Source organism: Lissotriton helveticus, chromosome 4_1 (assembly GCF_964261635.1).
Source record: "Lissotriton helveticus chromosome 4_1, aLisHel1.1, whole genome shotgun sequence".
Lineage (NCBI taxonomy): Eukaryota > Metazoa > Chordata > Amphibia > Caudata > Salamandridae > Lissotriton > Lissotriton helveticus.
The window spans coordinates 360,776,904-360,792,356 of NC_136063.1; the positions used below are offsets into that span (position 1 = coordinate 360,776,904).

Sequence of the window (15,453 nt, forward strand, 5' to 3'; positions counted from 1 at the left end):
CGGCTGTATTGCACAGTCCGGGTGGAGAACATGCACAGCCTCCCACTCCCTGCCTGAGTGCAATCATAACGCTGCGTCATGCTGGTGACCGCAGTGTTGTGATTGGCTAGGGGAGTCTGGGAGCCTGTGCACTTCCTGTATCCTGCATCGACCGAAGCGGACAGAGTTCAGCAGGTAAGTTATTTTTTCTTCGATTTCTTTTCTTTTTTTAGCCCCCCCCTTCCCGTCACACCACTACTGCCCAGTAGCAGCTTCTACTGTTACATTACATTCCAAGTCACTGATGTCTGGGTAATGTAGGCCTTACAAGCTGAAATGATTGATATGCAGAGGTGAGTAGATGCAGTAAACATTGTGCATTTAAGTAGGCACCCTTGTTTTTAGGAGAAAAAAATACAGTCCTTTAAATAATAGAATATTAGGATAGCGAAGTTCTCTTGAGTATGGTACTACATCAACACAGCTGTATGGTCTGGGACTACCGGCCACCCCCTCCCTGTCCTGTGCACCACCACATCAATCCTTACAGTAATTAGACATGCGAGGAGCTTTCTTTGGAAGGCAGGGGGTCTCACGACCCCCGTGATATTTTATTAGAATATGAAAACAAATTAAAATGATTTGAAATAAAACATTATTTACACAATCATTGATATGCAAAATTCTGACATTAGATTTACAGCAATGTAGACTGGTATGAAAGGGCTAACCTTAACAAATGTCTAATACAGCGTGTTTCCTAACCTAATCGAACATCCTACGTATGAATTTTGCATCATAACATTTTTGGGCCTACGGCAAGGTCGCTAACCGGTGTCTGATCCTTATTATCCAGCTACGCCCTCATGTCTGAGTGCGCATGCGCAACAGGACCCGGTTACCGGGAGAGTACGTCCCTCTCCTGGTTACCCCGTACGCTCTGTGAACTCCATTAAACCAAAAGAAGGGCCCTTTCACTCTGTGCCGTTTGACGTCAGTGTACGTGCAGGGTGGCTAACAACCCAAGGAAAGCGTGACTCCCTCCCCCGCACTGTTCCAACCAAGCGGATATCCTGCCCCTGAAGTACTAGGAAAGACCATTGGCCCCTACCCCTGGGCAACCCCATTCGAGAATGGTGACGCCCCCTAAGGACCTTAAATTGCTGCTCACCGATCATGACCTTACCGCCACAGGCCAGCATAGTTGACCGACAATCTTGCCCCCCCAAGAAAGTCCTACTCAGAAAGGTCATACTTACCTTGCGAAACCCTCTAACCATTCTAAAATATTCTTTGTTAGTAACTCATTGCCTGCCTCAGTCAAGTGGAACCCATCCTGCAAGTAAAATTGTTCCCCCCAGATGCACCCATGTGGAATACTCTGCAATTGAGGTGTTCGGAACAATTTCTCTATCTTTTTGTTGATCCTCTTTACCGAGTGATTCAAAGCCCTAACAGTCCCCCACCCGCCCACCTGCCACTGCAGCCTAGGTATCAACTGAGACCATACTATGGTGCACCCGGGCACAACTTCACCAGGCAACCTGCTACTGAGATAATCTCTTCCAACAAGACCCTCCTGCCCTGTTTTACCAAATCGTTTCCACCCAGGTGTAAGATAACCACTGAGGAGAGCGGGGTGTGTTTGTCAAGTAATTCTGAAAAGAATCCCCCTAAGCTGATTAAGGCAGAGCCCCCCCCCCTACCATGAAAGGAAACCTTGAAACCCCTCTGCTCCGCCCTTCATCTACATTCGCCTGAAAGGAAAACTGGTTTAGCACGTTTAACATATGAATGACCAACAACCCATACTACATGTGTCCTCTTTCTGTCTTCTTGCGGTCGCCGTGCTGATGAAGGATGCTGTTGATGACCCGTTATCAGTTTCCGCCCTGCGTCACAGGCTCAAGAAACTGAAACATAAACCGAACAACAAGGCAGGTGTCAGGGTGATTTAGTTGTACCCTACAACATGTGCAGCAGCACGTAACGTTTATAGCAGTTGGAGGACCATCTCCCAATCCTCATCAAACTGTTGGCATGCAACCCTCTGACTGTTGCTTCAGTGGCTGCGCCTGTTCTGAATGAGTGTGTGCCAAAATCCTTGGGATTTAAACCCGCCTTGCTGATTGCCATTGCCAGAACTCTTTTGAACTGAAACCTGGTCAATGGGGTACGGTCTGCGTGAATCAACAATGTTCCTACTGCCACGCTTGCTCGTTGCCTGATGAATGCCTCTACATGAGACACCGAGGAGCAAGGATTAGTCTGTGCCCGGTGTAGTACCAGGCTATACCCCCGGGCCTCCTGATTAGTTTTTGATTTCAGTATGGTTACACACATTGTCTCGCCCCTTATCTTTGTGTTGTTGAACCGGAGACCACCTAGCGTGTCCAATTTGTTGTTAGCCACCAGTTCGCTTACCCGTAGTGCCCCATAAAAGGCCAACGAAAACGCGGCTTTGAATATGAGTACCTCCCCTGGGGAGCTACAGGTGTCAGACAAGGCATCCAATAATGTTGCCAGCCGCTCCAAACCTATTGGTTGTCTGCAGTCAGCGGTGCTCGCTTGTAGGCGCCGCCACCCCCTCAATGCCTTCCGCACTATGAAGTTGTTTGTGGGATCTCTGGCACCCTTTAGCTGTGCAAAGAAAGAGATGGCCGCCTTGTGTCTCCTAGCTGTCGCCGCCGCTGAGCGCCCCTCTTTGTGCAAAGAGTCCATGTACCAGGTAAAATTCCCCTCTTGATCCCATTTATCCTCCCAGTCCTGCCCCAAAAAACAACAATAAGACATAAACGCCCCTTCGTATGCCGTCCTGGGCGCTAAGCTGGCTGCCACGAGGTCCTGTAATTGGGGGCAACAATTTGCCAAAGTGTTGTTGGGAAGTGTGCCGGTGTAGCCTCTGCAGATGGTAGATGTTCCCTGAATACCTGCATCTTAAAGCGAGAGAGTGCGTCCACTGCATTATTCAAAACCCCAGGGACGTGATTGGCCCTAAACTGTACATTCAATTTCAAGCATCTCAACCCAATCTCCTTCATGAGGCGGAGTATAAACTTACACCGGGCTGCCTGTTGATTGATACATTCAACCACAGTCATGTTGTCTGACCAGAAGATCACAGATTGATTGCACAGGTTGCCAGGCGAGACACTTAATGCAACCCATATCGGAAACCGTTCCAAAAATCTGATGTTTGCTGTCAAGCCACACTCTTCCCACCAAGCCGGCCACCGTTGCGCCACCCACTTGTTTCCAAGTATGGCACCAAACCCCACACTGCCTGCAGCGTCGGTCCAAAGACCTAACTCTGCCGAGGAAGTGGGGGGGGCTGCCCCACACTTCTCCACCGTTGAAATCCTCCAGGAATGCCATCCATATCCGCATGTCCTGGCGAACCTCGACTGACAGTCTAGTGCGATGGTGCTTTTCTCGCAGGCCCTTCATGGCCTTCGCGATTGAGCGGGAAAAAGGGCGTGCCATAGGTATCACCCTCAGTGCAAAATTCAACTGCCCTACTACCTGCTGCAGCTGCTGTAGCGTCACTTTCTCTTTAGCCAAACCTTGTTGAAGGGCTGCTCTAAATCTAGTGATCTTTTCCTTGGGCAACCTGAAGCAACCCTCTACTGAGTCCAGTTCAATACCTAAAAATTCCAAGCATGTTGCTGGCCCCACTGTTTTTCCAGGTGCCAGTGCGACCCCAAAAGCCTGCATGAGCACGCAAAATTTCAGCATTGCCCATGCACACTCCTGTGAGCCCGCTGCACCCCGAAAAAGAAAGTCATCCAGATAGTGCATGACCTGATGGTGCCCCGTTGTGTCCCTCCGAACCCATTCCAGGAAAGAACTGAATGTCTCAAAGTACGCACATGAAACCGAGCAACCCATGGGCATGCACATATCCATATAGAATTTGCCTTGAAAGGAAAAACCTAGCAAGTGTTGATCTAGGGGGTGTACTGGCAGCAGCCGAAAAGTGGATTTGATGTCTGATTTAGCCATCAATGCTCCAGGGCCAAGTGATCTCAACATATCCACTGCCTGGTCAAAAGACGCATACTTCACACTACAAATGCCTTCGTCAATAGTGTCATTCAATGATGTGCCCCTAGGTGCTGAGAGGTTGTGGATGTGTCTGTACTCGCCCTTCTCTTTCTTTGGGACCACCCCGAGGGGTGAGCAAACAAAATTAGGTACCGGCATCTCATGAAAGGGGCCCGCTATCCTACCTAAGCGCAGCTCCTTCTCAATTTTTGTAGACACCACAACTGGGTTGTGCCTCACTGATAATTGGTTCCTACAGTTGGGCGTCCCGGTATATCCCACCGCTGGGATCTGGAAGCCATGAGAGAAACCTTCTTGCAGCAGTCTTGCCGCGGCATGGTCTGGGTACCTGTTCAGCCAAGGAATCATAGCCAGCACGTCAATGGGTGAGTGAGGTACCCTCAAGCCTACCCCGCTCTTCCTGTTTCCTTCTTCCCCTGTTTCCAGAGGTGTTACCTTTTGAGCGGCATGCTGTTTCTGGGTGGGAACAGTGGCCACATATGTAACATGCGTGTTTGAACTTACAAGTGCCCGCTGCCCTGGTGCATGTACGTCTGTTAAAATCCCAACACACGCCTTTTCGATCCCCACCACCTCTTGCCCTCCCACCCGCTTCACCCCCCCTGCGCTGGCCTAAAGGGCTGCTGGGGTTTGGGGGATAAACTTTGCCCCAGCTTGTGCCTGCACCCACTGTCTGCCCGCCTGAGAACTGGCCATACCAAGAAATAGAATCAAAATAATCCCAGGATAATGAGTGGTCAAACTCTTTTTAGCTTTCCTGAAAGCTATGTCATACTCCTTCCAGCCATCTCCTCCATGCTTGTCACTGAACATTGTAATTCTACTCTGGTGACAAGCCATTTCTGCCTGCAAGTTTGGGGAACGTTCAGCCGTGATTGCCATAAATACAGAAAAGGACCTAACCCAATTAATTAGTGTCTCCTCCACCCGGAACTTAGTCAATTGTGCCTGCCATTCGCTAGGCAACATCCATTCCTTCTATGACTTGGCATACTCCATTTCCCTGTTATTAACCAGCAATGAAAATATATTCACATATTTTTCCACCCAAATCAACTCCTTCACCCCTTGTGAAACATGTTGGGCTAGGCTTTCCCTCCTGGAGGGTATTGTCTTTTCCCCTAGCACCGGCAAAGCAACCTCCTTACCATTTTCTGCAACTCGCGTTGGTTCAACACTCTAGTCTTTCCCTGTATCGCTGCCCGCACCTATTTGAGGAGAAATCGGTACGTTTGGCACCCCACCGCCACTTCTGGCAACCAAGATTTTTTAGACTATTTTTTGTGCTTCTGCAGAGGGATCCCCCGAGGAGGATAATATCCCCCAATTCCCTGCCAGGGGAGTACTCCCGCTATCTGTGCCGCCAGCTCATGGTGCACCTGCCCAACTGGGTTCCCCACTGGTACCCCTATAATCACCGCTAGTGGCGCCAAGTTAGGGGGTGTCAGTGGTGTGGCCGGAGCCGTTGCCACAGGCACACTTGTCGGGGTTGGCGGAGTAAGTATGGGCGCTGTAGGAGGTGTGGGCACTCTGTCGGGGACTGTCACAGGTGACCCCCCTACCACCGGTGGCTTGGGGGCCCGACCATAACTCCTCTTGGCTCTGACCCTTTTGGGCACCGCATCAAGTTCCCCCCCTGGGTTGAGGAGGCACTATTACCCGCTTGGGTCTCCCTGATGGCCCTGCTTGGCTATCTAACCTCTGATTTATCTCCGCCACGTTCCTCCCCAACTGATCCACTTTCCCCAATTTCCTGTCCATAGCTGACATTCTGCGCATCATGCCCTGAAACATGAGCTCCATGCGGGAGCGCTTAGCGTTGCGCTCACTAGACCTTTTTTCTTTTGTGATTGGCAAACAACCTACACCGAAAACCACTGTCACACCTATGGGCATGATGTGCCTTGTACCTGTATCAAAGTAGGAGGCTCTCCAGCTGGCCGTAAGCACCACGCAACTGTGACCGCAACACACCAGCTAGCCTGGGTGCTTGGGTGAGCGCACTTGCCCAACGGCCCAACAGAAGCAGTGAAATGCAGGCCTGCCCGAGTCCTTGGATCACGATGTCGCCCGTGTCCTTCTCTGGCAGCTCCGTCCGCAGTGCCCCCCCGAATGCAGGCCTACGATGAAAGGAAAGTTACAACACAGTAATGGCTCCTCGAGACAGTGGACCTTGTAGTTGCGAACCCTACGCCTTTGTCCTGCACACTGTTACAAGGCCAGTGCAATATTAAAATACCATTCACTTGCCCTGTCCTATTCCACTAGCGCCCTGAGAATTAAAGTATTGCAATAAACCTTAGCGGAGCGTAGAATGTTATCCCCTAGCTCTGTGCAGATCAAACTAACAGGGAGCGTTAAAACTGGTCTCCCTTCCGTGTACTAACACCCTTCTCTGAGTGCTGAAGCCTTTACTATTGTCACAAAAGCTATGCGCCCCCTAAAACCAGTGAAAAACGGGATGTTTTTAGCTCCAGTCTCCCCCACACACAAACGAGCGCTTTATACTGGGCGTCGCACAAAAAACGAGCGCCTTATACTGGGCGTTCATCTAAAATCCTTCGAATTGTGTATGACTCAGCTCCCCGCACCACAACAAACAGCGCACGCTGGGCCAACTATCCGATTACCGCTAATACGTATCCACGCCCCACCGCACTTGCCCCCGCTATTACAGCCTCAAGCCTCAGCGCGGGCCTCTCCCCCACCAGCTCCTGATGTCATACTATGATTTCCGCCGCCAGCCGAGCGCGTGTCTGTTACCGAGTACCCCCAGTCCAACGGGGAAAAACGTCCACCACCGCGAGGGTGCCGTCGATCTGGGCCGCTCCTAGTCCTCAACTCACGAAGCGCAGACCTGTAAAATAAAGGAAAACAAATTATTCAGCCCCTCGCTGAGGGGCACATAGCGACCGTGGGGACAGGAGAGGGCCTCCCGTGCTCTCCAGGCCTTTTATCCCATCGCAAAATTGGGGGCTGACCAGCTCACGCTGACCCGCCTCCCCCTGACCCGGAAGCACTTTACTGCTTCCGGGTCAACGGTGAGCCTCCACCGATCTGTGGTGAGGCGCCCCCGGCCGCGTCATCAGGACGCGGCACCAAAAAGCCGGGCCCAGCCATACGTGCGAGGGGGCCGAGCGGGCCCGCCCTTTCCTTTTTGATTACTTTCTGAACTTTAGAGGTCCAGGGCAAGGCATAAGTCTAACTGGAGGGAGTTTCATATTCTAGGGGGCGCAAATTAAGGATTAAGGAAGCACTTGTTTCATGAGTTGGAGTGTCCAAATATAGAAAACTTTTCATTATGGAGAGTACAGGCGATACAAGTTGCTCCGACATGCAGAGTATTGTGGTAGATGCAATCCGACTTTAGAGCGAGCTCGATCACTTCAGTATGCCTCTCGGTGCTTACCAAGAGAGCAAGGAAGCTGGCATGCTCTACTTTACGCAGAAGATCTCAAGAAGAGGAATATTTTCAGTGCTTTCTGAAACGACAGGAGAATGGGAATACTAAGGAAATGAAGATTGTCTCACAATTTGTAAACCAGATTTGGAAACCCTCTCGCGACACAGGCTACAAAAGAAGGGCCTTGCCAAAAGATGCTGTTCTCCAGAAAGGTGACCACTTGCAGGGTAGCGTTCTATCTCAAAAAGGAAGCATATATGCCATTTGTAGAGCTTTAAAAGCAGGGAACCTCAGAAATCATGGAGTAAGTGAATCAGCAAGTAAAGTAGTCGCTGTCATCCATCTTCAGCATGACGACGTGCTCCATAACCTGAATAAATGTGCTGTTTCATTCCTCGCATTAAAAAATAATTTCTAGGCTCCATGGAGCAAGGCAAGGAATTTACTGAATGTTGCAAGCAAAATGTATTTCTCTCAAGGCAGAGTTTATCTGTCCCAAACTGAATAACATACTAAGTAACATTTGTGTCCCGTTTACCAGATGATGTGAGCATAGAAACAAATGTAGTAGACTAGTGAGAAAATAATCTGTATTCTTTCTCGAATGTTTCTCTTTTCTTGATTCACATTGGTTAGGAGCCAGTGAACCATATACTAATGCAGTGAATATATGAACCTATTATCTAAAACCCTATAAAAGTGTGTACATTTATAATGTGGTGTTATATTCCTGAGCTGGGCTCATGTAGCGAAGCAGATTATTTCTCGCATTTGCACGCACAACGTTTGATTAGTTTGTCTGAAAGGAAACTTGTTTTTACATCTAGCTTTGCGCAATGTTAATCACATGCCCTGAGCATCATGTACAAGGACTCGTTTCACATTACGTACGAATGTCATCACTATCTTCATCCGAGGTTGACTGGGCTATCTACATATCGATAACCTCACTAATCTATGCATACACCACAAGGGTGCTTTCTAATACAAAAGATAAGCATCCCAATCGATTAGGAGAGGAGGTACTTCGCTGACACTGAGGGTCCTGTCATGCTGAGAAATCATCACGCAGTGGTTTGACATCTCGCGAGGGGTGTCCAGTTGGTGACCAAGATGTGGTCCCTCACTCTATCAATATAAGCGAGGGAGCTACCCTTTTAACAGGAAAAGGATTGGGTCAACAATGTAATACAAACAAAAAACTCCTTCTCCTGAGTATGATAATTGCTAAGTATTGCTAAATTCCCTTGAGGGCATTTATATTTGTGGAGGGGACTAAAGTATTGCGTAGGTTACCAAATTTACACCTTAATATGTATCGGACCAAATATTAGCATGAAAATATTGCAACCACAAAGTATTAAAAGTTTCATTTATTAAAATATTTTAAAAGCTGTAATGACACATAATTACATTGAAAACAATTTTATGCATATACGTCTTTGCTGTAAGCCAGCTCAATTAAAACAAACTCTGATTTTTTTTATAAAAAATGCCGTAAGGCACAAATACATCAATCTATATATACATCATATTTATTAAACATGAGGAACAAACTGTCGACGCGGCATTTCGGTGCCTCAAATACTCTCGCACCTTCTTCAGGACTTGTTCATTTAACTCATATCTACAAAAGACATGTCACAATACATTTAATTAGGTCCGATATTCAATTGCACATTGCTTCATTAACATTGTTACTAATATGCTTCATTAACATTGTTACTAATATCCTATTTGGTAACCCATGCAACCTTGTGATCTGAATCTGTTCCCACAGTCCCCAGTTATACTAATTTACCCCATCTTAGTAAGAGGGAGGACATAACAAGCCTACGTTTTTATCGCTAGGCTGGGGTGTCAGCAGTTTACTTTTAGGACACCAGTAATGTGGGCTATTGAATATATCTAATGGGGCCGATCAAATCTCCATCCCTTCTTTATTATAGAGTGCCACCCACAGGAACCTCTATATTCTTACCCAGGTACATATTTCCTTCCTGGTATTATCTTCACGGTTTTGTGAGCAGGTTTTCTTCAGCTCTTGTGGTTTTCTAGGGAGGTTTTGTTTATTTTCCTCTTTTTTGTTCTAGGAGGAAATGTGCCTTATTTTAGCTGCCCTGTTCTTTGGACTATTTCCTCAGTCTTGCCCTAGTGTACTTCTGTTTATGAATATTATTTTTTACCTTTACATTAGATGAGAGCACTTTGTTTAACCGCTTTAAGGGCTATTGCCAAACCAAGATAAGAGTGTTGATTTATAGGGCAGTCTGCCAGCTACCCATGGAGGACTGGGGGTTTCAGGGTAAACCAGATCAAAAGCAAGTAGGAGTGATTAGTGAGCTGGTCCAGAGGAAGCTAGTAACCTTCTGAGAAAAAACGTAACTAAATCCTAAGGCTTCTTGCTTCATACTGTTTCAAAATTTAGAGATTCTCTTTAGACTATGGATACAAGGGGTTAACGAGCTGAAAGCCATTGAAATAATACAAAGATTTATTTTTACAAGTCTCATTAATGCTTGGTGAAAAATGGGGGTTTTCATGTATCCGATCTTTAAGTTTTAAAAAAAATAATGCAGATTGTTCACAAAATCAAAAGGACACAATGCAGGCTACCATCTTTCAGCAGCTTTTAACTTCAACTTCCAGATCAGAGAAAGGGAACTTAAACAATGGAGATGCAGTATCTGGTGGCCTTTTGAGTTTACATTTAATTGGAAGAAATCCAAGCTGCAAAATAAATCGCAGCTAATGGCTCAGTTGGCATATGATGGATCATCAAGAGGCAGAGTCCATTGTTCTGTACTTCTTGAAAAAATGCTTTATTGATGTCAACAGGATGTTGGAATGCAGGAACTATGACAAGTAAATGCAAAAATAGACTACACACGTGGCAAGCACACCATGGAGCACAGGTGTTCGCTGTGAGCAAAACACAGATGCTGCATGTGGCCAGTGAAATGAGTGACCCCGGGCACATGTTCTTGAAGCTCAAGCGAATGTAAATGAAGAATCATAACGTGTGCATTGTTGACCAAATAACTATACATTCAAAAAAAATATCACCCACCAGTAGTAAAGAAAATGCTCAGAGGGAGCGAGAAGAGCCTGAATCTGAACAATAAGATGATTTAATAGTCACAATAGATGTGTAAGAAAATTCAACTCTGGCCAATAGTAATGTCTGGCAATTTTTGCCTCATCAAGGGGTAACTACATGGATTTGACAATTGGAGCATTGCAATCTGGCTGGGTGCAAAAAATCAAAATTAATGCCTAGAGGGATGGCTTCTATATTTGCAGGGGTGGAAACGTGTTTGGCTAGGTTTCAATGGTTATTAGTGTACTGTTTTCAAATTATCACAGATTAATTGGTCCAGTTCCGTTGCATGCACACTGATGGAACAATCATTTACATAATGGTTGGTGTTACTTGATTGAGGGGGGTGTAAATCTGCGTCCAACATGAGACGCTTGCAGTAGTAGATAAAGCAACTAACTAGCCACATTTCGTATCCACAGTAGAGCAACTCCTCAAGCATGATGGTGAATTGTAGGACTGTATGAAGCTCCAAGATTGAATTATGGTCAAACATAAATTGGCAGGGTCATGGGATCTTGGACTGTGGAGGCGCTGCATCCTAGATTAAGAAGAGGACTGGAAGGTCAAATTAGCTCCACCATGTACAGGCATCATTGGAAGTAGAATCATTTAGCAAAATAATTGGGGAGGGTGAAACGAGACAAAGGGCTTAATAAAAATAGATTGACAAACTACTAAAGCATAAAAATAAAAAAAGGTAAGTCTCCAGGGACCATTTGATTTAAAAAAATTAAATTAAAAAAAAAGAAAATGTACTGCATTTTCAAAATACAGCACAGCTAATGTCAATTACTTACAATTACAAATGAGGAAAAAAATCAAACTACATTTTACTAAACAATATTACATTTAGGAATATTTAACGAAGGTAAACCATAAAAACAAAGTTTCCTTTAATAAGGGAGTGGAAACGCCAAGGAAAAGAAAAGACAAAAAAGAATGAATGTCCAATTTTCCATCATATAACCAATAAGGCAGATAATTCAATTGGACAGATTAATTAACACATTTATGACTCCACTACAAATAGCGGTATTTCTAATGCATAAAGCTATGGCCCTGTGTGAGACAACGCTTCCTTCCAGTTGTAAATTAGGGCCCCATATCTGTCTGCAGAGTATTCTTGCTTTCTTGCCCTTCCTTTCATATATTCCCCTCTCAAGATTGAATACTGAGAGGAGCCGAGCATGCCAAAGATGGAATGTTGGGGCAGCTTGGTCAAGCCAGCCTGAGGCAACACAGATTCGTAACACTGCCATGGCAAGGAAGAGAAAGACGAAGTTTGCGCCTGGCTATTTTGCACCCCAAGAAGTATCAAAGCTGGGGTTAACTTAACTTAAGACCCAAAGTAGACTCTAAAAATATCGTGATGGAAGACTTCAACGTATCAAGGCGAGGGCAAGTGAAAAACATATGGGCTAGATCTGCGTTTAAAGAATTGCATTGTGGGCACCGAATACCTTCCTGCCCCCCCCCCTTGTGAGATCTTTGGCATAATATAATGAAAAAACTGTTCTGTAGTGCTGGGCCTGAAACCCCGCAGAGTATAAAACTGTCTGACCCAGTTCTAAAGACTGGATAAAGTTATCCGAATCGATGCCCAGCCTGGCTTCCCACTTTTTACCATGCTTTTTTAAGTCCTCCAATTTAGTTGCTATTAATTCACTATAAATTCATTTAATAGTGCAGCCATTCCCGCTTATTACATCAATGGCTTTCACATTACCAAATCCGTTAAAACCAACCACCTTTTTGCTCAAAAAGCTTCTAAGCTGGAGATATTTTAAAAAATTCCTAGTGTCGATGCTAAATTTATCCTGAATATCCTTAAATTGGTAAAAACCATCTGAGCTCAATAAATCCCCGACTTTCGTGAGGCCCCGCTCAGCCCAATCAGCCATAATTTGATTCCCAAAAATTTCTGGCAGCGTAGGGTTACCAAACAACTGAGTATAAAAATTAATCCGCTCGAGGCCTGTCTTCTTAAAGGCGGCCCAGATTTTAAAAGCTGCCTGCATAGTGTTATTTTTAGTTCTCTTAAAGTAGCAGGGCTCGCTAAATTTCAAGAAACAATGTTCTGCATCTACCCCCACCAGTAACCTATATACATCTGGAATCTTAACTTCAGTAGCAGGGCCTTCATATTTGCCACCGAGCATCCCGCACATATAATGGAAAGCCGCGGCCCAATAATAAAATCTGTACGGAGGAAAAGTCATGAATCGTAAAGCCCTCCTTGTTTTGCCGTGTGACCAGATACATCGGTTAACCATGTTGTCCACAACGGAAAACCACGTCTTCTCAAGTTCTAAAGGTATTGCCCTGAACAAACACAATATTTTTGGTAGAAATACCATTTTGATCACGTTGCAACGGCCAACCACCGACAAATGCAGATTATGAAATTTGTCAATCTATTTTGGTCTTCCGAATCACACGGTCAATATTTACATCCACTAAATTATTCAGATATGGGGTTATAGTAATCCCAAGATATACCGCTGAGGCTATCATTTGCGGGTCAGATCGACTAACCTCCCCATTCACTACCATCTGGGTCTTGTGTTTATTCAAAGCATATCCAGAAAATTCACCGAAAGCCGAGGCTATCTTATCGACTGCCCTTATTGCAGCTAAGGGGTTAGGGGTAACCAAAGCAACGTCTTCCGCATATGCGAGGACCTTTGTACCTACCCCGTGATAACAATAGGCTCAATTTCCCAGCAGGACTCTAATTGCCTTATTAGGGATCTATATAAATCGCAGATAGGAGGGGTGAACAAGGACACCCCTGCCTAGTGCCCCGTTTAATCCCAAAAGGTGCAGTGTAGTTCCCATTAATTCTAAGACGAGCAGTTGGTGCTTTATACAAACTACTGATGGCTTTAATAAACCCCTGCCTGAGACCGAACCATCTCATTGCCTCCCATGGGTAGTTCTTTTGCTGCGTTCAGAAGCAGCATGGCCATAGGGTCTCCTGAGACTTCTGCTGCATCAAATAATATTACCCTGCGGATATGCTGAGTGGTCCCTCTCCCCGGGATAAACCCATGTTGATACAGATGAATTACTTTCCCAATGATAGTATTTAATCTAGTTGCGAGAGCTTTGGACATCATTTTTACATCCGCATTTATGAGGATGGTTGGCCAGTACGATCCGGGTTCCTGAGATGGTTTACCCTTTTTTAAGATTATTATATGTCTGCTCCTGACCGGGAGTCGGGGATCAAGTCCCGAGATTGTGCAAAGCATATTATTTCTACCAGATATGGCTCTACTTCTTCCAAAAAGATTTAATAAAATTCAAGTGGGATCTGGTCGGGTCCAGCGGTCTTGCCTGAGGTAAGGTTTTTCAGAGCACAATAAATCTAGTCTTGAGGCAAGATAGCCTCAAGTTTCATACTCCTGCTCGATGCCTTGCAATGGTATACTATTAAGATAACCATGGATTAAGTTCTGCTGCCCCTGGGGTCCCGCATCATATAGGTGTTAAGTGTCAAAACACTTCCTGGATCCCACAAGGGTCCGTTACTATCTTTCCGCATTCATCTCTAATCTCGTTTATCTTGCTCACGGCGCATCTTTGCCTGAGTCTAGCTGCCAACATGTGACCCGCCCATTTGCTGAATTCATGGCAGTGTTCCCTTTTAGCTAAGAAAAGCTCAGCGGCTTTTTTGGCAGAACGATCTCCAATTCCTGCCTTAGCCCAGGCACGCCTAAGCAAGACCTCTTCCGTTGCTGAACCTGAATTTACAGCTGCTGCCAGCTCCATCTCGATTCTAGCTAAATTTTTATATAGCGCTTCCACCTGATGCGCCTCCCTCTTCTGTCGGGACAGGCTGAAACTAAGTTTCTCCCCTCTGAGCCCAGCTTTAAAAGCATCCCATACCACCCCGGCGCTGGCACTGTATCCATCTATATCCCAATAGGTCTTAATCCATCCCTTCATATGGGAGACCTAGTCAGAATCTACTAGCAGCCCGCTTTCAAAAGTCCAAGTCCGCTCGACCCGCACACCATTTGTAAATACCAAAGTGAGGGCAATGGGATTATGATCAGATAATATCCTAGGGTGTTTCTCTATTTTAGCCTGATGCACTAGAGATTGTGCCTCAAAAAAGTAGTCCAGTCTATAGACGTCCTTATGTGGGGCAGAAAAAAGGTACTGCCAGGGTCCTGACCATTTACATGATGCCATAGATCTAAAAGTCCATGATTTCGAACTATATTTGTAAGAGACTTCAAAACCTTCTTTTTACGACCAGCATCAGTCTCCAGTGCTACCTCACAACCCACCAAGCCCATTAATATTGAAATCGCCACATATTAGTAATGGGGTGGGCCAGTTAACTAACTCCTTATCTAGATACTCCAAGGCCTCTGGATCATCAGCAGTGGAGCCATACAGAGAGCACAGAGTGAAAGACTCCCCGGCAAATACGCAATGCAATACTACCCACCTGCCCCATCTGTCTGAGAGCTTCTTTTTTACGATTATATCATTTCTTTGAGTAAGAATAGCAACCCCTCTTGTCTTAGTCCCTTGTTTAGTGGCCCCCAACAAATGAAACCCAAGTTGTTCTATGACCCCTCCTCTGCTGCCCTATATATGGGTCTCTCGGACACATAGAATATCAACTCTCATGGATTTCAAAATGATAGCCGCCCTTTGATGCTTAGCCTGGTCATTAAGCCCGCAATTGTTAAGTGTTACAATTCTAAGATTAATAGGATTCATGAACTGATTTTGGGTAGCTTTCCTTAGATGTGAATTTTCCTGCGTTTACTCTCCCTTGATGCCACCCTGAACACCTCTTCCTTTCAAAATAGAACGTTCCTTTATATATTTCCCAAGTCCTTTAATACCAAGAATCCTCATGTGGTACTGTGCTGTAACCGTG

The 15,453-nt window shown here is 45.7% G+C and overlaps 1 protein-coding gene across 2 annotated transcripts in view; it reads left to right on the top strand.

Moving 5' to 3' along the window:
• LOC144828579 (syntabulin-like) overlaps positions 1-15,453 on the top strand; it is a 70,988-nt gene that overhangs the window by 45,675 nt on the left and 9,860 nt on the right. The gene's annotated exons all lie outside the window — the stretch shown is intronic.